General features: G+C 45.5%; 1 pseudogene; it reads right to left on the bottom strand.

Moving 5' to 3' along the window:
* Nucleotides 1–3,699: 3,699 nt before the first annotated feature.
* Nucleotides 3,700–24,407, bottom strand: LOC129736481 (heat shock factor protein 5-like; annotated as a pseudogene).
* Nucleotides 24,408–26,804: the final 2,397 nt, after the last annotated feature.

The following is a 26,804-nucleotide window of genomic DNA, read 5'->3' as shown; positions in this document are numbered from 1 at the left end:
AGCTGCTCTCCCTCAGTTTGCTCCTTTGCCTTTGGGGAGCGCAGTTCATGTTTTCTTCATGGCTTTGCAGAGGAGAAAATCCATAAATACACCACCTTGCTTGAATTGATCTTGCTGGAAAGTGGTCGAAAGCTTATTGCTGCCCCATCTTGCAAATGGCATACATTCTGGTTCTCATTTGATGGGCAACGTGTCGGCTTGTCAGATAACTGTAGAACAATTCAATTGCTCAAAGCAGCCATGCTGATAGGGAGAGCTTACGTACCTCATTGCACGAAGCAGTTCTGTGCTTTTTTCCCTCTGCATGTTTCTGTGCAGACGTGGGCATGAAACTCAGGTGTCTTTCTGTGCTGTAAGTAGGACTGATGACAGCTTTTCATTTCATTCCAAGTAGAAGGTAAACAAAGATTGTGCCTGCAAAAGAATTTGAGCAGCTGGCATTGTTTCCCAGAGCGAGCATCCAAGCACTGGGGAGCAGTTTGCAAGATCAGAACCTGGGCCTGCTCTGGGTGGTAAACCCTCAGGAGAGGTAAGAGAAACCGCACTTTTTTCAATACAGATCTAGTTCCCTTAATATTTTGAGCAGCAGAGGAGGGTGAGACAGGGCGGTGTGGTGGCAGGAGAGGGATGGGAGAGGGACAGAGGGATGCAGAGAACAGAGATAGAGCTGGGCAGGGAGAGGAGGAAGGAAACCCCTGCTGAGGAGCCAGCACAGGGAGTATTCGTATGTGCTAGATTTCATCACACTGGCATGTTTCCACAACAAAGACTCCAAAGTTACCCAAAGAAGCAAGGAAAAGAGCAACTGGTAGCAGTGATGGCAAACACGATGGAGTTCTTGGTAGCATGAGGAAGCAGATAACTACTGTAGGAAGTTCTGCGACATACCCTGATGGAAACAAATCTCTGAACCATTTACGGCAGCTATTGCATAATTTTTATGTCTGTCTGGCTATCTATCAATCGATCAATCTTGCAGAAGACCAAGTTGCAAGATCTTGAGAAATATACCTCTGCTCCTGGTAATAATACTTAACCTTAAGACTTAACCTTAAAACTTAACCTTAAGACTTAACCCTAAGACTTAATCTTAAGACCTAACCCTAAGACTCAACCTTAAGACTTAACTCTAAGACTTAACTCTAAGACTTAACCCTAAGACTTATCCCTAAGACTTATCCCTAAGACTTATCCCTAAGACTTATCCCTAAGACTTATCCCTAAGACTTATACCCTAAACCTTAATCCTAAAACTAAACCCAAAACCTATCCCTAGGACCTAAGCCTAAGACTTAACCATAAGACTTAACCTTAAGACTTAACGCTAAGACTTAACCCTAAGGACTTAAACCTAAGACCTAACCCTAAGTCCTAACCATAAGACTTAACCTTAAGACATAACCCTAAGACTTAACCCTAAGAATTAATCTTTAGATTTAGCCCTAAGACTTAATCCTAAAACCTAACCCTAAGACTTAACCCTTAGACTCAACCTTAAGACTCTAACCTTAAGTCTTAACACTGACTTAACCCTAAACCTTAATCCTAAGACTTAACCCAAAACCTAACCCTAAGACCTAAGCCTAAGACTTAACCCTAAGACTTAACCATAAGACTAAGACCTAACCATAAGACTTAACCCTAACACTTATCCTTAACACTTAACCCTAAGACTTTATTCTAAGACCTAACCCTAAGACATAACCGTAAGACTTAACCCTAAGACTCATCCCTAGGACTTAACCCTAAACCTTAATCCTAAGACTTAACCCAAAACCTAACCCTAAGACCTAAGCCTAACACTTAACCACTAAGACTAAACTCTAAGACCTAACCATAAAACTTAACCTTAACACTTAACCCTAAGACTTAATCTTAAGACTTGCCTTAAGAATTTATTCTAAGACTTAACTCTAAGACTTAATACTAAGATTTAACCCAAAGACTTAACTCTAAGACTCAACCTTAAGCCTTAACCATAATACCTAAACCAAAGACCTAAAGACCAAACACTAAGACTGAACACTAAGACTTAACCCTAAGACTCAACCTTAACACTAACCTTAAGACTTAAAACTAAGACTTATTGCTAAGACATAACCCTAAGACTTAACCTGAAGACATAACCTTAATATTTAACCTTAAGACTTAACCCTAAGACTCAACCTTATGACTTAGACCTAAGACTTAACCTTAAGACTTAGCCCTAAGACCTAACCTCAAGACATAACCCTAAGACCTAACCTTAAGACTTAACCCTAAGACTTAAGCTTAAGCCTTGACCTTAAGAATTAAATATAAGACATAACCTTAAGACTTAACCGTAAGACCTAACCCTAAGACTTAACTCTAAGACTTAATACTAAGATTTAACCCAAAGACTTAACTCTAAGACTTAACCTTAAGACTGAACCCTAAGACTTAACCCTAAGACTCAACCTTAAGACTCATCCTTAAGACTTAATCCTGAGACTTAACCCTGCACCGCGGCAGTCCCGGGACAAACGCAGCCGCATTCCGTAATACGCATCCACAGTCACAGACCCCGCCACGAGGCGTCAAGCCGATTCTGCGCATGTGTTGCTCTTAGCTTGCCAGAAATGCTACTACGCATGCGTAAAAGCCGTTTCGCAATACGCATACGTAGGCACAAACCCCGCCCCTAGGCATCCAACAGATTCTACGCATGCACTGCCCTTAGTTTGCCAGTAACGCTACTACGCATGCGTAAAAGCCGATTGCGTAATGCGCATACGTAGCCACAAACCCCGCCCCTAGGCGTCAAGCCCATTCTGCGCATGCGCTGCCCTTGGTTTTGCCAGAATTACTTCTGCGCATGTGTAAAAGCCGATGTTGTAATACACACGCGCCGCCGGAAACCCCGCCCCTTTAGCATCAGGCCGATTCTACGCATGCGCTGCCCTTAGTGTAGCTGGAATGACCCTGCCGTCTAGCGAAAAAAATTGGGTACTGCAGCCGCCCGGTTGGTAGCTTGCTGCTGCTGCCACCTGGCGGCCAAATATAGGTACTGCAGCCTTGGCGCTATGCATTCGCGGTGGCGCCTCCCCATTCGCCGTTGCCGGCCATATATAACGGCATCGCGATCCCGCGCTGCCTCCGGGGTGGTGCTGCGGTACCCGCTGCTGCCCCTTGGTAAGGAGGCGCCACTGCCGTCCCTCGAGGACGTTGCCAGCGCACACTGGGCACGGGAGTACGGAATTACAGCACCGCTGCAGTCCCGGGACAAACGCAGCCGCATTCCGTAATACACATACGTAGCCACACACCCCGCCCCTAGGCGTCAAGCCGATTCTGCGCATGCGCTGCCCTTAGTTTGGCAGTAGCACTACTACGCATGCGCAAAAGCCGATGTTGTAATACACACGCGCCGCCGGAAACCCCGCCCCTTCAGCATCAGGCCGATTCTGCGCATGCGCTGCCCTTCGTTTGGCTGGAGCCCTGCTGCCGTCTAGCGAAAAAAAAAAACCGGGTACTGCAGCCAGTCTATCTAACATAGACTGCAAAGTTTATTATATGAACGGAATCAATAATGGAATTCTTCCCAAGGCCCATTAAGAAGTTGTCTGGCTTCACATCTCGGTGGATGAAGTTCTTAGAGTGAATGTATTCAATTCAACTAGTCTAGATAAAGAAAAAAAAGTCACTCAAGAGAGACTAGGCATACACTTTTTTCCTTATAAAAACACTAGTTGTCTTAACGATAAAAGAGGTAATGAAACTTTTTATTGTAAAATATAAGGGCATTGAAGAGAACATAATTCTATAGACAATACATAAACCTCTCCAGCTCTTTCCCTGTGTCTATTTTACATTTGTTTCCAAAAACTTTCTCGGGCAAATTTCTTTTGTCTTTGAGCAGTGCAACAGATGGTTTGCAAACAGCGCGAGTCTGGTTTTTAAAAATCAATTAAGACTTTGTAATCACTTTAGATGGGGTACTTTGTATTTAAGAGAAACAAAACCAATTTTGAGTCTTTTCTTTAATGATACAGGCTTATTCACCTCTAAATTACGGAAACAAGATATTTGATTCTGATCTCTCAAGGAATTTTAATATTCCAACATACTGCACTGTCAAGATCAACAAAGCAGTTTCCTACCATTTGGTCAGCGAGTAATAGGACTGTCTCGAGACTAAATTTCCTTGAACAAAAAATGAAGAGATCTTCAAGACTCAGTTCAAACGGCTCCATCACCATTAAATCGTAGTCCCCTTCAGCTCCACACCACTTAATTGTAGGAACGCTCACTAGAAGAAACGAAACAGTTTATTCAGTATAACAATTTGATTTATATACAAATCTTCAAGGTTCCTAAGATGAATTCTAAGAGGGTCAGGACTGTGAATGTTTGTACTCACAGTGAAGCTCAATATTTTATGCAACCTTCAGCCAAGAAAAAGGTGAAAAACTCACCATCGCTGAATATTTCGCCATCTGTAAGGTGCCCATCCTTAGCATAAAGGACTCCAAATTTAAAATTCACAGGTCCCTGAGAAATCAAACCAAATATTATAGGATAAACAGACAATCAAACAAAAGACCTAAAATGTTTCCTCTAAGGACTTTTATATACATCTTTTGTATACGACCTACACATGAGAATATACACTTCATACCAGCTCCATTACATGCTCAGGTAGCAGATACCTAATAATTTACTTTTGATCATAGATTACGAATTTTATGATATTACTAACTTGGTCATCTATTAATACAATATATTATGCTGGTGTTTAAAATGATTTTTGATCTCATATGTTGCACAGAAATACCACAGAATCCAGAAACTACCCTTTGAAGTGAGCAACAGCTCTTCAAACTCTACCATCAGCTCTTTGATGAACAGCTGTGAGGGAAACAGCTTCTTAGAGACTTGCAGGCTGAACCAAATTCTCCTCTAGAATGGATCCCAAGTACTTTTTGTGTCCTTTTATGTCTCTCTATCTGTGGATATTTAGGTCTTTCCTTCAGTTACTAGATTTGTGAAGTTTTTAGCCTCAGATACTCTGCTGCTTGTTTTTCTCATGTGTTTCAGGACACCTATCAGACTGGTACAATGTATTCAGTGATATGAGACAAAGAGTTCAGACTTCTACACTAGCTTCATCAGTTTGGTGGGTTTTGCCTCTGGAACTTCCATAGTTACCTCATTACTCAGTGTTTCCTTCACAGCACTGTCGCCCTCCAGCAAACACATCTATGAACTTAATCTCAATATTGTGACATCCAGGTTTCTGTCACAACTCCCAGAACTTCAAGTTTTATTTACTTACATAAAATTTATACCCTTTCCCACATCAGAGTAACTAGCATAAGTGTCTCTATTGGAGTGTGTTGGTAAGTACACTAAGAGGTTGTACAAGTTTAATATTTTAACTGAAGGAACAATGAGGTACTTACACGGCAGACAACAACTAAATTCTTCTACTCTCCCCTTTCTGTAATAGTTAGTTTCAAAGTAGCTGTCGCCGTAATCTCTGAGAAAATGTAGAATCTTTCTTACCGAGAGAGTTGCCTGTGTCTGAACCGTGTCTTTTCCTGGAGAAAGATTTTACAGATGAATCTGTCTGTTCTACAGATTTGTTCACAGGCTCAGCTCCTGAAGTGAATTGTCTCTCTTCCGTCTCCAATGTCCTGGATTCACTTTTAACACTAGTATTCTCCTTAAAAAAACACAACACAACAACAAAAGAAATAAAACCAAAGATCACTCAATGTTATCTTATAGTAAAACTAATATAAAACCAATAAAACAAAATAAAAGCTATTCTTCTCCAAAATATCCTCTCCAAAAGGGCGTCTAACAGGTGTTGAACACTGTCTAGACAGTTGACATAATAAGTGTTTTTAACTCAGAATTAAGGTTGCTAAATTGAAACAACCTCTTACAAAACATCATAGTAAGCAAAATATGAGATCAGAAAACTAGAATACACAAAGTTAGGGTACATGTCCCCACAGTCTGAACTTTGCCCTCAGTTATTAAACTAACTAGAAGAAATAAGCTAGAAGAAATACAGGTGGACTCATTCTTACCAGCACGTGTAATAATAATGACAGATCTAGCTCAAACAACTTGACAGAGCTGTGTGATGCAGAACCACACGTGAACCACACATTTCTGATTGGGAATCTCACCCCACCCCATCCAGTCGTTAAGACATTAAGTTATAACGTGTTGCTTGCTTTTTAGAGCCCTCTGCTGCTGCTCTGCATGTATTTTGCAGGCAACCATTTGGCAAACTGGTACATTTCCATGATCATGTGGCAAAAATCTGTAGCTAAAAAAAAAAAAAAAAAAAAAAAAAAAAAAAAAAAAAGCCAAACAACCACATTCTGTTTCTATTTCACTGAGGCAGTACAGGCCCAAAGTTAAGCACCTGGAATTTACCTTTAGACAGAAAAATTTTCTCAATATCACCTGTTCTATAATAGTCATCTCTTCTGCAAATATCTTAGCCATCAATAACCTAAAGATGAATGACTGCTCAGAGCCTGCAATGTTTCCTTCTATTAAGGGGAAAAAAAGCTTTTGAAAACCATTATGTGTGAGTTTACAGAAGACAAGAGGTCACACTTGGTAATAAGATAGTCTTTCCAAAAATCACGCTCGCCACCTTGAGTCATTACTCAATGTTGAGTATATAACAGGCTATGTGTATACATATCAATAGAAACACACATACATTCCTTAAAGTTGTATAATAACATTCAAAAAGGCCTGTGCAAATACAGTAATGGAGTACTCCAGGGAGAACTAGCTCCCTCCAACACACCTCCTGCACTTGCTGGATACCCACTTGACACTTTTTTTCCTCTTTGAAATGTGCTGTCTGGATGTATTGCTTCAGTACTATTAACAAGGCCATGTGAAAAACACGTGGCTGGCAGTGCCTTTTGTCTAATGTCTGAACCACAACTCCTTTCCAGGCATAAAAACAAAGAAGGAAGGCAGGCTGTAGGTCACTACCTTCACCAGCTAGAATCCAAGTCTCACGAGTGATGATGACCTCTCTATTCCTGGTGACATTTACACAATAGTAAATTTCCAGGAAAATTAGCGAGCAGCCTTAATCAAGTAGTGAGAGAAGGGAAGATTTCTCAAGTAAGCATTCTAAACTGGATATTCCACCGGACAACTGCTCTAGAAACAATTCTGCAAATTTCATTATTTAAAAAGAAGGGAATGATGAAAAGCAATACCAGGCAAGGGATGTAGAAACCAAATTGCAGTGTTTGATAAAGAAAAAACAAATAACATGCATATTGGGATAACCATTACTAAGAAACTGTTACTAGCCTATATGGTGAAAGAAGTCTAGACACTCTAACTAGCAGTTCTGCAAAGGACGTGGGGATGCTGCAGTGCCCAGGAAGGTTAACAACACCTTGGGCTACACCGAGATGAGCGTGGCCAGCAAACTGAGGAAATTTCATTCCCCCTCACTGGTGAACCTGTACTTCCAGTGCTGTGTCCAATTTTAACCCTTACAGTTGCGCGCGTGGAAACTGAAGAGCAGTCATACTGCACAGCACCCCTTTCAGATTCCTTTTTATCACTGTGTTTATAGAATCTTACACACCAACTCTTCAGTAATTTAATGTAATAGGTAATAACAACATTTTCATCCTAACAGCATCAGCCTAGCCCACACAAGTCTGGTTCCCAAGCTATCCCTTTTTTTTATTGTTTGGTCTTTTAAGCCAACATGTTTCTGACCGTGGATTCACCGCAGCTGTGGACAGACCCTCCACTCAGGTCTAATACTTCTGCAACTTTAGAGTCCGAAACATTGTTTGGCGGAGAATCAAACAAAGCTACCAAAGCTGACAGACATGAAAGTTTTGTCTTTTCACTTCAGTTACTGAAAAACGCCAAAACTGCTGCATCTCACTACTTACAGGACTTAAGAGACACTGACTGGACTATACCTATGCCCAGCTGGAACCATGGTGGGAAGCTGAGGTACTAAAATTAGCAACTCGCATGAATGGGGTTTGCTGGATTAACCTTCCCCAAAGAAAGCAAGCGTTTCAGCCTTCACATAGGTATGCTGCCAAGGAGGCTAAACAAAATCGGAGGCAAATTCCTCTTGATCAAGCATTACAGAAATGTTCTATTTCCACTTTAAGAAACAAATAAAACATTTCTTAGGAGTAGGAGTGGAATAAAATATGCCCATTAAAGTCCAACCTGTAAAAGTCTAGGACAGAAATTCACTGAGGCTAAGAGGACAACGCTGGATCTGAATTGTTGAATGTACTAACTCTTTTCATGTAAAGAACTGCTCTTTAATTTGCTGTCTTTTAGGACATCGGGAAAGCAGAATAAAGCAGGTTTCTACTAAACTGTTAGTTCTATGAGGAAGACAGTTCAAGGCTCAGTGCTGGTCACAAGAGTAATTAAATGCTGGGAAATACTGTGAACGAAACAGAAAACAAAACAGCAAACATCTTTGTGTCACTGTAAAAATGTTTTCTTAATTTCAGAAGAGGATGTACGAGAAAAAGTTGAGAACAAATCCAACGCTAACCAGAGGTGCAGAGCAGCTGCCACGCAGAGGAAACTACAGCAGGGCTGTACAGTCGGGAAAGGCGACTACTGAGGCGGCTGTGATAAGCAATGCGGAAAGTCACAAGTGACATGCAGTAAGCAGCCAGGGATGACAGCTGAATGTCCCTTCTGAGACGGAAATGGGGAAGCATCACATGAAACTACTAACAGCCACGCACAAAAGGAAACTCTTCGTGCAGCAATAGCTCGTGAGCAAAGTACCAGCTTGGTCAAAAGGTCCCGTAAGCTAAAACCAACAGTTTCAAGGGCTGACTTCAGTCCACAGAGCAGAAACCTAAGATGAAGTACACAGTATCATCGCAAGCCCTTGGGCTGAAAGTAGCTGGAAAGTATAAGCAGGAACGCCCTGTTCTGTTTGCGGGCCTTGTTCTTGCTCTTCCCTACACATCAGATTACAGCTGTTGTTTTGAGACTTGACACTGGGCAAGACAAACCTTTGATCTGACCCAGCAGAGCTGGTTTGATGCTCTTGTATGAACAGTGGAGGAATTTGCTCCCCCTCTGCTCGTATAGAGAGGAATAGAGCGGTCTTCTGTGCACACCCACTATTCTGTCATAAGCTTGCTCTAAAACACATGGTACCAACAGCCACTGAAAGCCTGAGTGCTTCCAGATTCAGGGATGAGGAAGAAAACTGTGTTGGAGCCCGATGGGAGGAGTACAGGCACAGAAGCCTCCTTGAGAGTTCTGCACCTGCCATGACGCCAGGCTCTGGACAAGCAGAGTGTTAAGTTAACCTTCCCTCTCCCGAGCTTGGGAGGAGGAGACTAGTTAAAGAGTAGTTCTAACAGAAAGAGGGAATCTGTCAAACAAAAACGCTGAACAGTCCCTGAATTGCTCTTCAATTGCTCAAAAAATGAGGCCAGTTATTTAACCAGTTACGGTCCAGGACCAACATCAGGATTCTCACAAATATACAAAACCTCCCTCTCAAACAACTACGTGGTTCATGCGCCTAATTCCCCCAGTTCCTGACAAGGAAGTTTGGGTCACGGACTCCAAAGGCCTTCAACAAGGGACAACCTATCATTCTAACAATGCAGTTCAAAAATTCTCAAAACTGACAACATTTAAAGTGCAGTCAACACTTAATATAATGAGTGGGCACCAATTAAGGAGTACTGTCAACTCTATGCACTAGCACAGGGATGTGCTCTTCCCTACACAGTACGGAGCGGAACAGTCAGTCTAGGCTTGAGCTATGCAGAGGCTTGATCAGAATACACATCCCTTTCTAGAAAGATACCCAAGAGGAAGATGACTAATCTTTATAACGCTGAAAGCAACAATGGGAGGTTTGCACCAGCTGATGATTTCCTATCTAGAAACTTCAGTGAAGGCGTCAAGCTACCGATAGAACAATAAAACAGTAGCTTCAATGCATACACAAAAATGAAATTTTTAGTGCCTACATGCAAGGTAGGTCTCATGCAGCAGAAACAGATGCAGTCAATCTCCTGAGCTTTGTTTTCAAAACAAAACAAAACAAAAAAGCAGAGCATGCATTTGCTGCCTTAACAGAGTAACATCAAGAATGCCCCTCCACTCCTCATGAGACTTACAATTTTACATACAGGGAAGACTAGGTACAGGTAGACTGAAGTACAATTACAACTTGTTGTACACCACAAAGTATAAACCAGTGAAGATGCTTTATACCATTCAAATGTCAATAAACTATACTTTCCACAGAAAAAAGAACTTAATAACTATTTATCAGAAACAATCTAACCGTTTATCTAAATTTAAGCAAAAATCTGCCTCCAGTGGCAATTCTCAAAATACTCTTTTTTGTTGGAGATTAAAGATGGTATGTTACAACCTAAAAAAGCATCCACTTCATCACCACAAATACACCTGCACTACACGTTTCCCATGCAAATGAGCACCCTAACTTGGCCAACAGGCTGACACGTCATGCTCATTAACATGGGATACTTTTTCATTCTGTCTTCTTTTTTATATCTTGCTTTACCAAGCAAACCCTTCACTGTCCATTCAAAGCTTAATTAAAGAAGCCTTCAGTTCTTAAGCAGGCAAGAATATTGAAAAGCTATCGGTCCAGACCCTAGCATTACTATCAAATATAGTTAGCTCAAGAAAGATGTTGGTTTACCTCCCTTTACCCCTTACCTGCTCTGGACTGAACAATTCTTCCTGAAAAAACATGAGGGAGAACTCAGCTGGGCGGTGATCTGGTTCTTTGCTCCGTTTTTCATCTGCTTCCTGTGTGGTCAGAAGTTCTTGTAGTATTTTAGCAACAGCAGCAGCTTCTATAGATATAGAGTGGTATCAGCAGCACAAAGAATGTCAGAAGGCTGTAATGGAGACAAATTCAGTGCTCAATCTGCTTCCACCAGAAATGATGTGTCTGAAGTTACAGGAGTGAGACATTCCAGCTGGCTTTCCTCAGTTGAAGAAGGTGCGTAACTATTAACAGGCAGTGCCTGATTTCCACTAAACTCCAGGATCGAATACTGGCTCTCTACAGGTGCCACTTCCACCTTTTCAGCTTTGCATGATGAATGCACCTCATCGGCAACCTGAAACATGGCTTCAAGACTGACTTCTGCCTTCTTGTTTTCTTCAGATATATTACATAACCAGTCAGACGGCATCAGTTCAGCTTCATAAGATGACTGCATTGGAGGATTCTGGAAAAAACAAAATACAGTGAACTTTTGTATAGGAAATTACCATGACAGGATGTGTATTGATTCTGTTTATCCATTTATCCAAAAGCTTGGAAGATTGTCTGTTATTCTCAGTTAAAACAGCAAGTTTAACCAGAAGGAAAAAAAAAAAGCTACTGCTTTGTCTTGGTTTTCATTAACCACCTTACTCTTGGCACGCTTCCTTTCTTCTATTCATGGTCTATCCTGGAGAGAAGGTTACTTACCAGGAGCTGGTGTATGCCTGCAGGTGCATTGTCTGCACACCCTTTGCACCGCAGGTGTTAAATACACCCAAGCATTCAGATCGGAGACTTCTGGTCTTAGTAGGACCTGTGGGGGTACATTAGAACCACCCTCTTCACGTGCCACATATGTAATAGAAAAAGAGAGAGAAAATCCACCCGCCTTCAGTTCCTTCTAAAACTCAAGCATTCCTGTTGTGTATAAACCCAGTATAAACCACAACATTTTTAAGCAAAAGAAAAAGGTCCATATGCTGTAAATGTGCATATGGACAACACAACTTGAGTAACTCACCGCTTCTTAACCAATAATACCATTTTCCTCCTCAAGTGATTGTCCATAGGCACATCTACACAAGGTGTGCCCCCCAGGGATGCCCCAGTCCCAGAATGAGTGGGAGTTCAAATACCGATGAAAGCAAATACTGTAAAACTGCCCTGCCTGTCACAGCCTCACATCTGGACTCTCCTGTCATGACAGTGTCCCGCAAAGGCACAACTCAAAGTCTGCATCAATCTGCATAAAAACCCGACAGAATTTCAGGTCAGAAACACTTCTTGTAGAACCTACAGAGACTGCCTTTGCCATCACAGATCAGGTCTGAACACTACTAAAATTTTTCACTGTAATGACATCACAGGACGACAGGACACAATCAGCAATCCAGTGATGATTTTTTTTAGTAGAATTCATATATATCGAATAACCTTTAAAACAGAACGAAGACAATGAAAGAGTTTTTCAAAAGCAGCAAGTCCTACCCAAGTGAAATGATAGATGACATTTTAAGAGCCAGTGTCTGTACTGCTACTTCTTCTGGAGGTGACTCAGTCAAAGGACACTAGAAGGGTCATTTCTTCTGACAAATACAAGTCATACATGTTGAACAGAAACTCAGGTCTATTTAAAATACTGCCTTCTTTTGGAAAAGATCCAGTATGAAGGATTAGTCCTTAGTACCTGACTACCCTTAGACCTTTTAGCCGAGGTCATGGTTAATGAAAAGCTACTTCCAGAGACGAGTAAATTAGAGAACAGGAAGCTACAGGATCACCTCCTAGGAAAGCCGTACCAGATCAAATGCCAGTGAAGGACTTGGTCTCTCCCTGATGGAGATACCACAAAGAGATGAGATCCTGTCTTCTGGGTGTGTGAAGTCAAGTCCTAGTGTGGGTTCGTGTAGATGTGCCAGTTTGTAGATAGCCACAAACTGTGGAGAGTGGGGGGAAACTGAGGGGAAAATAAAACCTGGAATTTGAGAAATTTAGGTTAAGTTAAGCAAAATCTTTTCATTAAAGGCTAAGCCACCTTTATGTTTTTATGAGATAGGTTCAAACATTATTCCTCTCATTTGATTTTTTTTCAGTTCTATTTTTTTAAAATGTTAACAAGGTGTTTCATTTCTGTTGCATTGCTTGTTTACTGTCGTAAGTAGTCAGGATTTTAAGTAAGATCTGGGTTACCAAACCTTCCAGGAATAAGATCATCCCTGCCAAAAAACAACCAACCAACCCACCCATACTGAATCTTTTTCTGCCTCTTCTTAAGGGACCACAGCTTGAAGCTGTTATAGCACATACTGCCCTCTTGGATGCACTACAGGATCTCGTATGTATTTCCAACAGGAGAAAGGGGCCACGCAAAGGTACAATTTAAATCCGTTTAGTTCACCTGGAGAAGATACGACAGACGAGGATGGGGGGGGAGGCAGCAACAAAACAAGGAAAACCGATAAAAGATTGAGAAGTCAGGGCTTGAAAGACTAATGGCTTGCTGGTCATTCAAGCTCAAGAAGAAAAATGGTCTAACTTAGCAAAAGTGGTGAAAGAGAAGATGGGCGTTTCACTTCTAAGATTAGCATAGCGTGTGCAGGAATTAAAGCACAACCACACCTTTTCAGGGACTGCTAGGACTACACAAATCTGGCTTGAGTGCTTGGGCAATCGGAATTAGTTCAGACTTGATTTCTTTTTGAAACAACATAGCTGATTATCATTCCTTATTACAAATAAAAGCAAACTACTTAGGACTGCTTTTAAGGTCAGAAAGTTTTTCTTCTTTTTTCTTGCACGTTTATTTCTTCCATTTCCTGTTACCTCTTGCTTCAGTTCCACAAGGAAATACTGACAGCTTAATAACCATGGTAATAGCAGTAATCAAACAGCAGGGCTGCTATTAAAAAAAAGAACAAAATGAGGTGAGGGCAGGAAAAAAAAATAATTGCTGAAATCCAACATGTAGCCTCAGCTCACATCTATGATAAAGCAGCGGGGAAGTACTGAGCTAATGGTTGTGAGCTGCCAGCACTGCTGTTGCAGAAGATAGCAGGAGGTCTCTCAAAAGACTCATTCCTACCCAAGGATACTGATTCATCACACTAATCCAAACCCCACTTAAGAGAACCCGAATGAAAAATGGGTAAGAAGTTGTACCTGAGCTCCCTGTTTTGTAACCAGCTGTGATGCGTGTAATACAAACCTCTGAAACCCCGATTTCAGAAACCTGGTGAGATACACCATCATCAGCCACCGTGTCTGGGTATAACCACCTATGTCCCCTTGCCATTCCACACAGTAATTCTCTGTAGCTTTTTCTGGAGAGCAAACTGCAGCCAACCAACCAGTTAGTTACCGGCCTGGTCTGCCCATGTTCCAGTCAGGGTCACCTAACACTTTCAGCAGCTCAGGTGTGTACTGTACAAGCCCAGCAGCTGGCCTCCAACACCCAGAAACTCCACCAGTCTTAATCTCTCCTAAACTTAAAAGCGATGCTCCCTGCAAGACCCAGTAAGGAACAGCACAAGGTTTAGGCTTCCTTGTCCAAGAGTGCCCGCTTTTCCTTCTGAGACCACAAAGCACCATCTGGATCCAACAGAAACGGGGCTGGTAACCAGCTTGCTGACTACTAGTGTGCTGATACGGTTCACTGTCTTCAGGACTGGTCCAGCAGTTTCGTATAGGCTTTGCCACTCCTATCTAGCAGCACACAGCGTGACCAAACAGCCTAAAACGCCCCGCAAACCACGCTTCAACAGCATCGCACTGAATTCCTGCAACTGGTAGAAGGTATTGAGTGGAACGATAGGAAATATACCGTGCAATAGTTCTGTTTTTTGTGAAGAACAATAAAAATGCTTAGTCAGCCAGGGCTGATGAATTTTACCGCTTTTGAGGATTTGTGCAAATGATTACTGATGGATGATCAATCCACCAGCAGGGCAGGATGATCAATACTGCAGCTTGCCACGTCCCCCAGCAGAAGTTTGGGGAAGTATATGCCCCAGAACACACAAAAGGCAAACTGATTATTCCCCACAGCCCAGCAAGAACCGCAGGCGAACTGCTGTCTTCTGTACCATCTGCACAGCCTGTCACCACGTTCCAGGAGAAATGACCTAATCTATGCTAAGACTCAGAAATCTCAAGAAGTCCCGTTGATCCACACGGTACGATAGTTGTTTTACCCTGCTCAGAGACAGCCGGTTGCTGACCTGGTGGAACTGATACAGGGCACGGCTCACCTTTGGCCTTCTCACGCAGAGGATCGCCTTCCCGCAGTCTGCCCAGATGCTCGGCAGCTTTTTGCTGGGGGTTTCCAGGAAACAAAGCAACCACTAGCAAGTGGCCTAAAGCTCTTCTGACTCCACACACTACCCATGGACTTGGTTCTCCAAACAACTGATTTTTACTAGACCCTTTGGACACTGTATATTATCCTTCAATCTAGCCACAACACCACCTTTGAGAACTCCTTTGGAATGATTTACTGTCCCATTGATCTCGGCCTTCTGAGATAAGCTATTTAATTGTGACTTCCCATCGCTCAGATGAATCCTCACGTCCTGGATGAAAAAAGCAGCTCACGATCAAAGTGAGAGGACAAAGATGCACTGTGTGAAAAATAAACACTACAATATCAACGGCATGACTTGCTGTTGGCTATTTATAGCCTTACACTAACATGTTATCCTGGCCATAACCTGCCCATCTTGGATAAGCTTATTTTTTAAAAAAAGCCATGAATAAAAGACAAAGGTTGGTATTTGCAAGACAGGAAATTGGATGATCAAGCTTGGGTAGGTCAACCCTTTTTCAACACACATAAGCATAACTTGCTTCGCTTGTCCTCTGTGAGGGGGAAAAAAGTATATGTGTTATGCTGTAATAGAAAAGAAAGCTCTTGCATTCTTACTTCAGATCTTCTGATATCTGATAAGCCAGGCCCTCCAAATAAGGTGCAGTTTCCACTAGAATTGCGTAACGCATTTACAGGAAGTACTGGAGTTATCTTTAATAAGAGATCTCTGAGGTGGGGCCCATTCCAAAAAGTCACCTTAGTTTTTCTCGTTCATCAAATGAAACTCAGGACTGCAGGAAGCTGTCCGGGACAAAGAAGTGGAGCTGCTTCTCAGTATTTTCATAATATTAAAGAATCTCTTTTTGTCCAGGCAAGAACATTCTTCAAATACAAATGCAGGCTCATTAACTAAAAGTGATTCTGGTGAAATCAAGCAAAAAAAACACTCCACTGATGAGGACACCCACTATGCTGCTACCCTGAAACCTAACCTGAATTACAAAACTACCCATTTAACATTCAGTGGTTCTTTGAAATAGGTATTTGTAAACCACATCACTTTCACTTTATCAAGCAGATCAATTTTCAAATTTATATCCTTAATTTCACAAGTGTACAAACCTGCAGTTCATTCATACAGTCTCCTTCACTTTCACCTCCTTTTAGTAGGCTACGCTCACCTGGACAAAGCTGCCGTGGGTGCACGCTGAAGCAGTAGGACCAGCACAGCCAGCCAGAGGATCTGTGTGGGCTTCTGCTGAACAACTCTGTGGTGTGCCTACTGCCAGAACTTGTGTCTGGTGTGCAGAGTTCTATTGCTTACTTTGATTAAACATTTCAATAATCACACAGTAAATGAAATTCCAGAAATTTATTGTTACCTCCCAAGTCATTTTAAGACCAATTTCTCAATCTTAAAAATATTTAAGATATGTATAGATATATTAAAAATATATATTGCAAAATTGATAAAACACACACATACATGCAGAAACTTCATAATCACAGTCTTTTGTGTCTTAATATCACCTCTTTGATTTGGCTGCTTGAGTTTCTTGTCACAATACACCACAGAAAGCATATTCACATAGCTGAGCCTAAGTGTTCATACACACTTACACACTTGTGACCATGTGAATTTTAAGACTTACAAAGAAAATGAATTATCTTAACTGAGGGCGTATCATTCCGAAGAATATCATGACTACTCCTAAACTACCACTCACCAGAAAGGTTTTCATATGTAAATGAACCCTGCAGGCACAGATGTATTCAAAAGGTGCGATTGGACTTGCACTGTCAGGTGGCACCAATAACTAATACTTCTCACATGGTCTTCATGACTGATTTTTCATTATTAGACACTCTCTGATAATAAAGCTTCGACACATTTCTTTGACATGATTCTACTACTGTCAAAGGTTTTGCAGACAGTTGAAAGTAAACAGAACCAAATTCTTAAAATAATTATGGTCTAAGGCTAGTGGGAAAAAAAGACTTAGATGAGCATATTTTATTTTAGTGACTTTTCAATAAGAATCATAATGAAAAACCCAGGAAATCTTTTTGTCACGGAAGTTAACAAGTTTGAATACACACAAAAAGAAATCTTTCGACAAAGTTCTACTTTGATTTCATTTAATGGGACTTCAAAAGTGAAATGAAAAGAGTCAAGAATAGGATTGAACATACATTCTTTAGTTCTCTCACTTATTAAGTATGTATCTTAAGGTTAACTATCACTTTCCAAACAAACTAATCTTGCTGCTGTGCTCTCATGATGAAGAAAACCAGACTTTTTCATGTGGACATCTGAAGAAACATGCTTTCAGCATTCTGTATGTTACAATATATAGAAGAAAGGATAGCGGAGAGATTAAGAGATACACAGGCACAGAAGTAAAACTACTGAGACAGTCCTAGAGTGACAGTGAAAATTAAAAGATTTATCATACTCCAGTGAAATGTCACTTACACTCTCAGAAATGTTAATTAATTCACTGGAGTTTTCAAACGCCTCAGATTCCCTAAGTTTCTGTATTTTAGTTCTGATTACACCTTGCAAAATTTGGTATGTTTTCACTGCGTTCTCACACCCACCTCCCACCCCAGAAGATTCTACCTGAGCAACATAGCCAAGTTATCCTTTAAACTTAAAGCAACGAGCCTCATCCAGTGAGAGAGATCTACATATTCATGTCTAAATCTACGCTGGTCTCCCTCAGCTCCCCTACAGGCAGTACTTCAAAACAGGCACTTCCAGGACACAAGTAATCTTACCCCAAGATAAACTCTAAACCGAGCTACGTGAATCACACCGGAGATGCCCCTTTCCTTCCTGTGACTACAGAAGAGGGCTGGGGCCTTAGCTGAGATAGAGACAACTACAATTCATCATGATGAGTTTCAACCTATGCTCTGTAACCAATAGAAACACAAAGCGGGGACCACCTCCCACCTTAATTAAGCAAGTATTCTGGATGAGGCTGGAGCAACCTGGTCTAATAGAAGGTGTCCCTGCCCATGGCAGGGAGGTGGGAACTTGCTGATCTTTAAGGTCCCTTCCAACCCAAACCATTCTATGATTCTCAGGACACCTGCTCCTGGGAGAAGACTTAATAGTTAGCAGCTGGTAAGGCAGGCTCCACACTTTGGCCACCACAGTAATCTTTGCATAAGGAGCACAAGGCAAGGAGCACGTGGCAGAAGTTGCCCGTCTCTTAAACATTTAAGTGCGTCTACAAGAAATGCCCAGCTCCTCAGAACCCTTCCTTGACAAAAATGACGTTATGGAAACTAGTGATTATTGTCTGAAATGTTCTCAGCAGAGGTCTCAGAAGAGATGCACAAAAGATGTAATGATTTCACTGTGTAGGATTTCTAAACAGGGACAGATAGCTGTCTTTGTGAAGGTGCAGCTGCCAAAGGAGGAGCAGGCAGAAGGAAAGAATAATAACTGAGCTTTAGTTTGTTCAAGGAAAGAGTCACTGTTCTGAATTTCAGAAGCTTTAGGGAAATTAAACAAAACCACCACAAAACAACAAATACACCACCACTCCCCAGAAAATAACCTATCATGTGATTTTTCCAATTCAAGGTAAGGGCAAGGAAAAGAACAGTAATTTGCTTCAACTCCTCTTCTGAAGAATAAAAACACTTAAGTGAGACTGATTTATTTTGTAATCGAGTGATTAAGTGAGACTGACAATTGTGGCAGAAATAATTTAGAAAAAAGCAAGGAGGCAAGACTTTTGTACTTTGTCTTCAGTGCATAAAAAAATACAACATAAAGAAGCTAAGCAAGAAAAAAATTTAGATACAAAAGTAGTATGAGCAGAATGAAATATTCTACACCAGGAGTCCTCAAACTACGACCCGCGGGCCAGATATGGCCCCCCAGGGTCCTCAATCCGCCCCCCCGTATTTACAGAACCCCCACACCACCCCCACCGAGGGTTGGGGGGGAAACCAAGCAGACACAGATGACTGCCTGCCACCTAATCCGTGCACCGGCCCCCTGTTTAAAAAGTTTGAGGACCCCTGTCCTACACAGTACTTTTGACTGATCTTTGAGTTTAAAACCTTAACCTGGAAAAACATGAGACCAAGGCCTAGGATACTACTTCTTAACAAGGTCTCAGTGCTTTAATATCATTGTCCAAGTTTTGCTTAATTAAAAAAACAAAAATGAAAGTTAGCCTCACACCGACTAGTTTTGGGCAAATGTTTTTCTCCTTGCCCTTTAACCTCAACAGAAAGGCTACCCAGAAAATCACCAGGGGACACACAAAATCTGGAGGAAGGACACGAATACCAAACAGAAACTCCTTCTGCTTTAAAGGTCCATCTTCCTTTTAGACTTGACACTTTCTAACTCTCACTTGAGATATACACATGGCAGAGTATTGTAGAAAAATATTTAAAAGTCTCACATTAAAATCTATTTTTGAAAAGCAAACGCAGAATTTTTTTTTCATACCTGTTGGATAGCAGGCTTGTGAGTACAGCACTGAAGATGCAGAGCTGCTACAATTTGCAATGGATGCAGCAACGCTTTGAGTCCCTTGCTGAAGTGGCGGAAGAGAAGCAACAGGCTGGAGTGTGTACGTGGCTCCTGTTGGAAGTGTCTGGAGTACTGGAAAGGCAGCCCCTTTATCTGGAAAAGCTGGGGAAGCCCCTTGCCCTGGCAGCAACCCAAGTGGTCCCTGCTGGATCCAAGTGGAAGGGACTGGAGTCAGATCTAATCTTTGTGCTGGTAAAGTGCTGGGGGCTTGGCGCGAGGTTGCCGTGTAGGAGTAAGGAGAGAAAACACCTTGACCGTAAAGTTGATGAAACTGTCCTCCAGTCAGCAGTCCTGCAGTGGGTACAAAATAAAGTGAAACAAGTGTTAAGGAAAGGAGTTTTCGCAGGCAAAGAAAGGCAATATGAGGAGCCAAGGCTCTACAACATTATTTGGGAAGACTACCTTTGCTCCAGCATACTTAATCCAGAAAGGAGACTGTACTCTTAGACCCGAGCATGCAGTAACTGCTGTGTGGCACACGAGTGAAGCGCCAACACAGAGGTGTCTGCGTAGCATTCAATCTCCTTAAACTGGCAGTAACAAGTTACCCATATTTAGAAATGGGCTATAAACCAAAATGTGTAGTAACTTACTAAACCAAACAAAAGCAATTTTGAAAGTACTGTGTGTTAAATCAGACAATACATTTTAAAAAAGGGACATCATGAAGCCAGACTTGACCAAACTCCACTACTGACAGCTCACAAACAGCTAAGGGAAGGGCAATGTCAAAATCCTCCAAAGGACTTTGCAAGTACTTTATGACAAGTCATTTATTTGGTCAAGAAAAAAAATTCAAAGCCAATTTTTTCTCAGTCAGCTCAACTAGTTCAGTGCAGACTAAAGTATCCCAGACTTCACCATTCTGTTATTTCCTAGATAGTCCTTTTATTCTTCTCTATTATTTTATAGTTTCCTCTCTCAGACAGCTACTGTTTCATGAAATGGTATTTGCCTTTAGACCATGACAGCTCAATTTCTGTTTTGGTGACTTTGTTGAAACACTGACAGTAACACCGCAAACACCTGTGATCATTGATTTCTGTAAGAACTACTGCATTTGTGACTCCCCTGCAGGATTGCATTTAGCCATGAGAATTACAAGTTTCAGGATGGTTCATGTCAATAGGGTTTATCTAGAAGCCAGGCTTTCTCAGACCTGTAATTTCCAATTCTCACTCAAAAGCACTTTTTTTAAAAATAGCCTCACATTTACCTCTTGCACTCCTCTGATGAAAACTAATTCAAGAAATCAGTAACATACAGTCATTATTCTGCAAGTTCACATTTAACCATTAAGAATCACTAAATAAATACCAGCTGACCTTGAAAATTTGCTAAGACTTAATGTATAGGACTGTTTATTTCCTGTTCAGTACTTTCACCATTTATAAACAGAGAAGGAACAGGGGTATGAAAATTCTTTTGTTTATATTTTACCTTTGGATAGGGACATGAAGATTATCTAGTTCTAACACATAAACAAGACACCACAGGATGCCAAGTTACCAACCTCCAGTTGCTGTACAGGAATTGTTCCTGAATGTTTAACACAGCGTTACATGCTGCAAGACACTGGGAACAGACTGACGCTTTGCAAACAAAAATATCTCTTATCTATCAAATTACCTCACATTTACAGCAAAGGCATGCCCCTAAATAGTCAATACAGAGCGCACAGTGCATTGTCAGCCTGTCAGAACTTGACTGCATAGAAACCCCAATGTTTTCCTTGTTCTGTCTTTCTAGAAAATGAGACTCCTAGAGCGAAAGCTCTGAAACTGCAGCCATAAAAACAGAGAACAAAAAAAGTCATCTCTTTCTAATAATTTCCTTTACCAATGGTCTGCATTACATCAGACAAACCACATTTCATTGAAGTCTGCAATGACTCAGTGTTAACAACGTTAATGTCACATCATTAATTTAAATGCTTCCTAGCCTCCCTACTGAAATAAGTTCCATCCCTTCTCAGATGCTTCATTTTGTTTTCTTGGTATTGCACGTGCAGCTCCACACACATCATGGAAAACACCACTTGAATTAGATGACAGTTCCTACCCTGAAACAGTAACCAAGAGTATGGTGATACCCTACTCTGCTCTAAATGCCAGCCGGTGCTGCAGAGAGCAGTACCGTCAACTGCTTCTCCCCTTCTCCTGGTCGCACAGTCCTGTCGCTTCTCCTACACCGCACCTTACAGCTCTGCACCCATGCGGTGCATCACCCGGGTCAAAGAGCCAGCCACAAAAAGGCTGTTAAAGTCTTCTCCGATCATTGCGCTGAACCAACATGTTGCTGTATCAGCTGCAAGGAAGATGACAGTTAACATGCCACCAAGGGAATGGGAAGCCGGAGTGCTCTTCTGGCAGCAGCCCACAGTTAGAGCAGCCCAAGAGCACTGCAAAGCAAGATATTCACATCTTCCTTACACAGCGCCAGCTACAAAGCTTTCGGGCCAATACAAAATTTGTGGAATAATCCTGAGGGCCAGACTTGTCTTGGGAAAACTCAGATCCTCTCAAAGAGAGCTAGAAAGAAAGAAAACATGCTCTAGGGCTTTTCAGCAGTATTATTTTCTAATTAGCTCTCACCTACTCATTCAATCCGTTTTAAAAACTGCGTAGCTTGTGAATTCTTTTTCAGGAGACAACTGACAAAAATCTTACTACCAGGTCTTGTCTCCTCTGCACAAAACTAACAGGATGCTCTAGTTATCACTTCACATGACTCACTGTTTCACACACATTTAATGACAGCTTACTAAGCATCCCTACTGATGGGCATCCTTACTGACGGGCAAGAAGCAGTAACGTTCACCTGGTAGAGCTGTGCCAGCTCCACAGAGATCTGGCAAGGGTGTCCTTAGTGTAGCATGCAATGGAGACTGTACTATAGTCTACAGGCAGCCTGAAATACATGTGAACCATGCTACTCATGCTTACTGGCAGCAGATCTACCTGCATAAACAACAACTGCTTCCCTACACCAGGTGAAATGAGATGCCACCGGCAAGGACAGGCAACCCTTCTCCCTCAGGGGAGTGTTGATTTTCAAATCCCATGCCACCCAGCGCTTCTCAAAAACCCACCAAGGCCCCACACGGCCCACTCCGACTCACCAGGCCTGTTGGCATTGCTGAGCGTCGAGGGCAGAAGCAGCGGTTGCCCGTCCAGTGGCATGCCGAGCAAGCGCTGGAAGCGGTTGGGTGGGCGGCTGGTCACTTCCAGGCCTGCTGCCATCTTCGCCTTGTTGCCTTTCATCAGGCACTTCAGGTGGATGAGGAGGTCGGGGCGGTCGCGGCAAAAGTGGGGGCTGCGGAAGTGATGCACGGGCCCGCTGCCGTTGCCACCGCTGCCTTGTCCACCCTCTGGGCCCGGCCCAGGCCCGGGCCCCACCACACTGCTCCCCGGCAACATCCCCACCTCGCGGAAGCCATAGAGGTTGAGCTGCCGGATGAAGCTGCTGAAGTTCTTGGTCTTGAAGAAACCGGCGGCTGCCGCTGCCCCACGGCCACCCGGCTGCGCGGCGACGGCCGGCCCGGCGCCCAGCAGCTCGCACTCACAGCGCGGCTGGTTGATGACCAGCCCCCGGCCGGAGGCGCCCCAGCGAACGGAGCGGCAGCGCGGGCTGCTGACCCGCCGCCACAGCCTGGCGGGGAAGGTGTCGGCACTGACGGGGACGGGCTGCTGCGACGCGTCCGTGTCGGTAGGTGGCACCAACCGCCGCCCGCGCGGCCGCCGCTACCCCCCGCCACGCGCCGAACGGCACGTGCCCCGCTTGCGAGGCGCTGCCCGCCGCGCGCGGCCCCCGGCCCTCAGCCCCGCCGCGGCGCTGGCCCGCGCAGCGCCCCGGTCCCTCGGCACGGCACGGCCGCAGCCCGGCCACCCCCTCAGCCCCGCCATCCCCCTCAGCTCCCCCTGCCCCCTCAGCCGGGCCATGTCCCTCCGCCCCGCCGGTCCCCTCAGCTCCGCTGCCATCAGCATCTCCCGTAGCTTCCGTGAGCAACCGGGCGGCTGAGGCCCGGGGCCGAAAGCTGCCGCTCGGGGCGGCCCCGCCGCCAGCCCGGAGCCGTCCCGGGAGCAGCCTGGAGGTCCTTGAACCACGGCGCGTGTGAGCACCGGGCCGTGGAAAGCGGCTGCAGGCGGGGCAGAGCGGGGAACACGCGTTCCGCGGCCCAGCGCCCCGCCACGCCTGCCCGGCACCGCGCGCGGGCCAAGGGGCGGGGCCGCAGGGCCACGTGACACAACAGTGAATCCCGATTCATGAACTCTAGATCAGACGATACATGCCAGCACTCACCACTGACCCAGGGTGGCAACCTCCTTCTGTCCTACCCAAAGGTTTCAAACCCAACACGCTTGTCTTCCTACGGCAGGAAGCTACCTTACTTACAGTTCGTAACACTATTAACGCATTCCTTGAGACGGGACTGCAGATACATTATGCGGGCAACCAGGCCACCATTTGGAAGCTGCACTGGAGCCTTATGGTGAGAAATTTATTCTACAACGGAGAGCACCATAGTGAATAAATAAGACTGAGACAGGGTCTTTTTCCTCGACGGAAAAGCACGCAGCAGATCAATGATTGTTGAACCAGCAGGCAGAATTCTCAGAAAAAAGCAACCCCTAACTATTAACAAGAAAGAGAAGACTATTCCTCTTAATAAAAGCACAGCTGTGCTGAAATAAGTCGACACTATGTGTACTCACCTGTCCTCCTCCCAAATGAAGGTGTACAGGCAACATGTTTCTCTGGAAATGATGTGCTCAGGGCATCAGGTTTTCTTATCCCATCCTTTCACGGTGTCACCTTTAAAAATCAAGAACAGGTCAGTTGTGGTGTTGGCTTGGGAGATTCCCGTGCCTGGGGAAAGTCAATAATTCCGCAGTAGTAAGTGCCTGTTTGGATACAGACCTGTCTGCGGTGCCCCCTGCCTCCAGACATCTCCCTGGACCCCTAGCAGCACCTACACGTGCATGGAGGAAAAGAATGACAGGGCACAGGCCAGAGAAATGGGGGGTGGGGGTCAGGGGGGAGAAAATAAAAAAAGAAGTAGTAAACCAAAAAAGAGAGACAGATACAGATCAGGACAGAGATGTAAAGGGAAAACCTGCCCCGGGCTGCAGGACAGAGATGGAGGATGAAGAAAAGGGGAGAAGGAGAGGGACTAGGACAAAAGCAGAGAGAGTAAAAGAGAAGGAAGCAGCAGAATGAGAGAGAAAGACAGAAGGGAAGAGGGAGCAGGACAGAAGAATAGAATGTAGAGCTACAGGGAATCAAAACACGATGGGTTAGTATGGCAAGGTTTGGGAACGGGGAGGAAAAGGAGGAGAAAGAAGAAGAAGCAAGAAGAAACAATGTGTGACCAACTGACCGCAGCTGCCGCTCCCCATCCCCCTGCGCGGAGGAGACAGGGAAATCGGGAGTAAAGTTAAGCCCAGTAGAAACGGGGGGTGGAGGGAAGGTGTTTTGAAGATTTGCTTTTCCTGCACATTCTCCTGCTCTGACTTGACTGCTAATCAATCGCACTGATTTCCCCAGGTTCAGTCCTCCCCATCCCTGTGCCGACCCGTGAGCTTTTTGTTATACTCTGTCCCCCCTGTCCAGCGGAGGAGGGGGAGCGGTAAGAGCAGCTTCGGTCCAGCCCGGGTCACCCCCCCACCACACACAAAATCACAGCAGCACAGGGAAGGGGAGGGCGGGCAGAGGAGGGGCAGGGGGGGTTTGGGACACACAAGAGGGGAGACAGAGTCCCACGGACCAGGACTCACCACAGCTCTCGCTTTTGGTACCGCTGTGAAAATGTGACAGTTCAGACGCGCCTTTCCCCCTCTCTTCTCCCTCCCTCCCTCCCGCAGAACGCCGGCCGCTCGGCTCCCCCACCCCCGGTAACCCCCGGGTGTCTCACGGCTCTTCCTCGCAAGACGCGGCCTCCCGGACACGGCGCGTCGCTCCCTCGCGCACCGGGGGCCGCCCCAGGCTGTGGGTGACACACGGACCCCGCTGTGCACGCTGGCACCCGGCTGCTGCGGGCTGCGGGGCTGGTCCCCCCTCCCCGCAGGGCCAGGCTCTCTGTGCCCGCAGCAGGAGGCGGCTGCTGCCCGCCCGCCCTCGGGTTCCTTCTCCTCCGCCTCCCCCCGGCCGGCCCAGCTCCTGCCCACACCGGGCCGTGCCCCCGCTCCCCTCCCGCACCCGCGCCGCGGGGGGCGAGGCCGGGCAGGGACAACCCCCGCCAGCCCGAGGCGGCGCGGCCCCGGCAGAGGGACAGAAGCACAAGTGACCGTGACCGGCGCCGCTCGGCCCTGCCCGGAGCCGCTCCTGCCGCAGGCCCTTCCCGAGCGGCAGCGGGGGACCGGGGGGCGGCCGCCACGGCAGCGCCGGGGGCACCTGGGGCTGGGGCCCGGCTGCGGGGTACATGCTGCAGCAGATGCGGGGGCAGCGGCACGGGGCGAGCGGGGCCGCGGCGGGCTCGGGGGGGTCTGGCGAGCCGGGGAGGCGCCGGCGCCCGGGGGGCGGCCTCCTGCTTCCCCGCCTCCCCCCCCTCAGCCCCCGGACCCTCCGGGGCCGCCCGCACCCGGCTCGCGGGCGGCTGGAGTCCCCCGTGCCGCCCCCCGAGGTGGCCGGCGGGCAGGAGCCATCCCACCCACCGCCGCAGGGTCCGCTCGCCTCTCCCGCGCCCCCGGCCCCCCTCGCCGCCGCCACGGCCCGAACCGGCGCGCCGCCGTGCTGCTCCTGCAGCGCGCACGCCGCGGGGGCCAGCGCTGGCCGCGAACGCCGGGCTGCAGGTCTGCGCGCCGAGCGCCCGTCGGCACCGCGCTCGGGGGGCGGCAGCGGCGGCTCCGTACCGGGAGGCAGCAGCGGACCCGGCCGCACCACCCCGCAGGCAGCGCGGGATCGCGATGCCGTTAACGGCGGCCGGCAGCGCCGACTGGGGAGGCGCCACCGCGCATGCGCGTCGCCAGGGCCGCAGCACCGATTTTTGGCCGCCGGGTAACAGCAGCGGATCTCCCCCCAACCGGGAGGCTGCAGTACCCACTTTCGGTCGCCAGGTGGCCGCAGCGCCCCACCAACCCTGTGCTGAGCACTGGCCGGGCGAGCACTGGGCGGGATCTCATCCCAGTTTACACCACCGGACCCCGGGA

Source organism: Falco cherrug, chromosome 7 (genome assembly GCF_023634085.1).
Source record: "Falco cherrug isolate bFalChe1 chromosome 7, bFalChe1.pri, whole genome shotgun sequence".
Classification (NCBI taxonomy): Eukaryota; Metazoa; Chordata; class Aves; order Falconiformes; family Falconidae; genus Falco; species Falco cherrug.
Note: the sequence above shows the minus strand (reverse complement) of the source record. Positions and strands in the feature narration are given on the sequence as shown.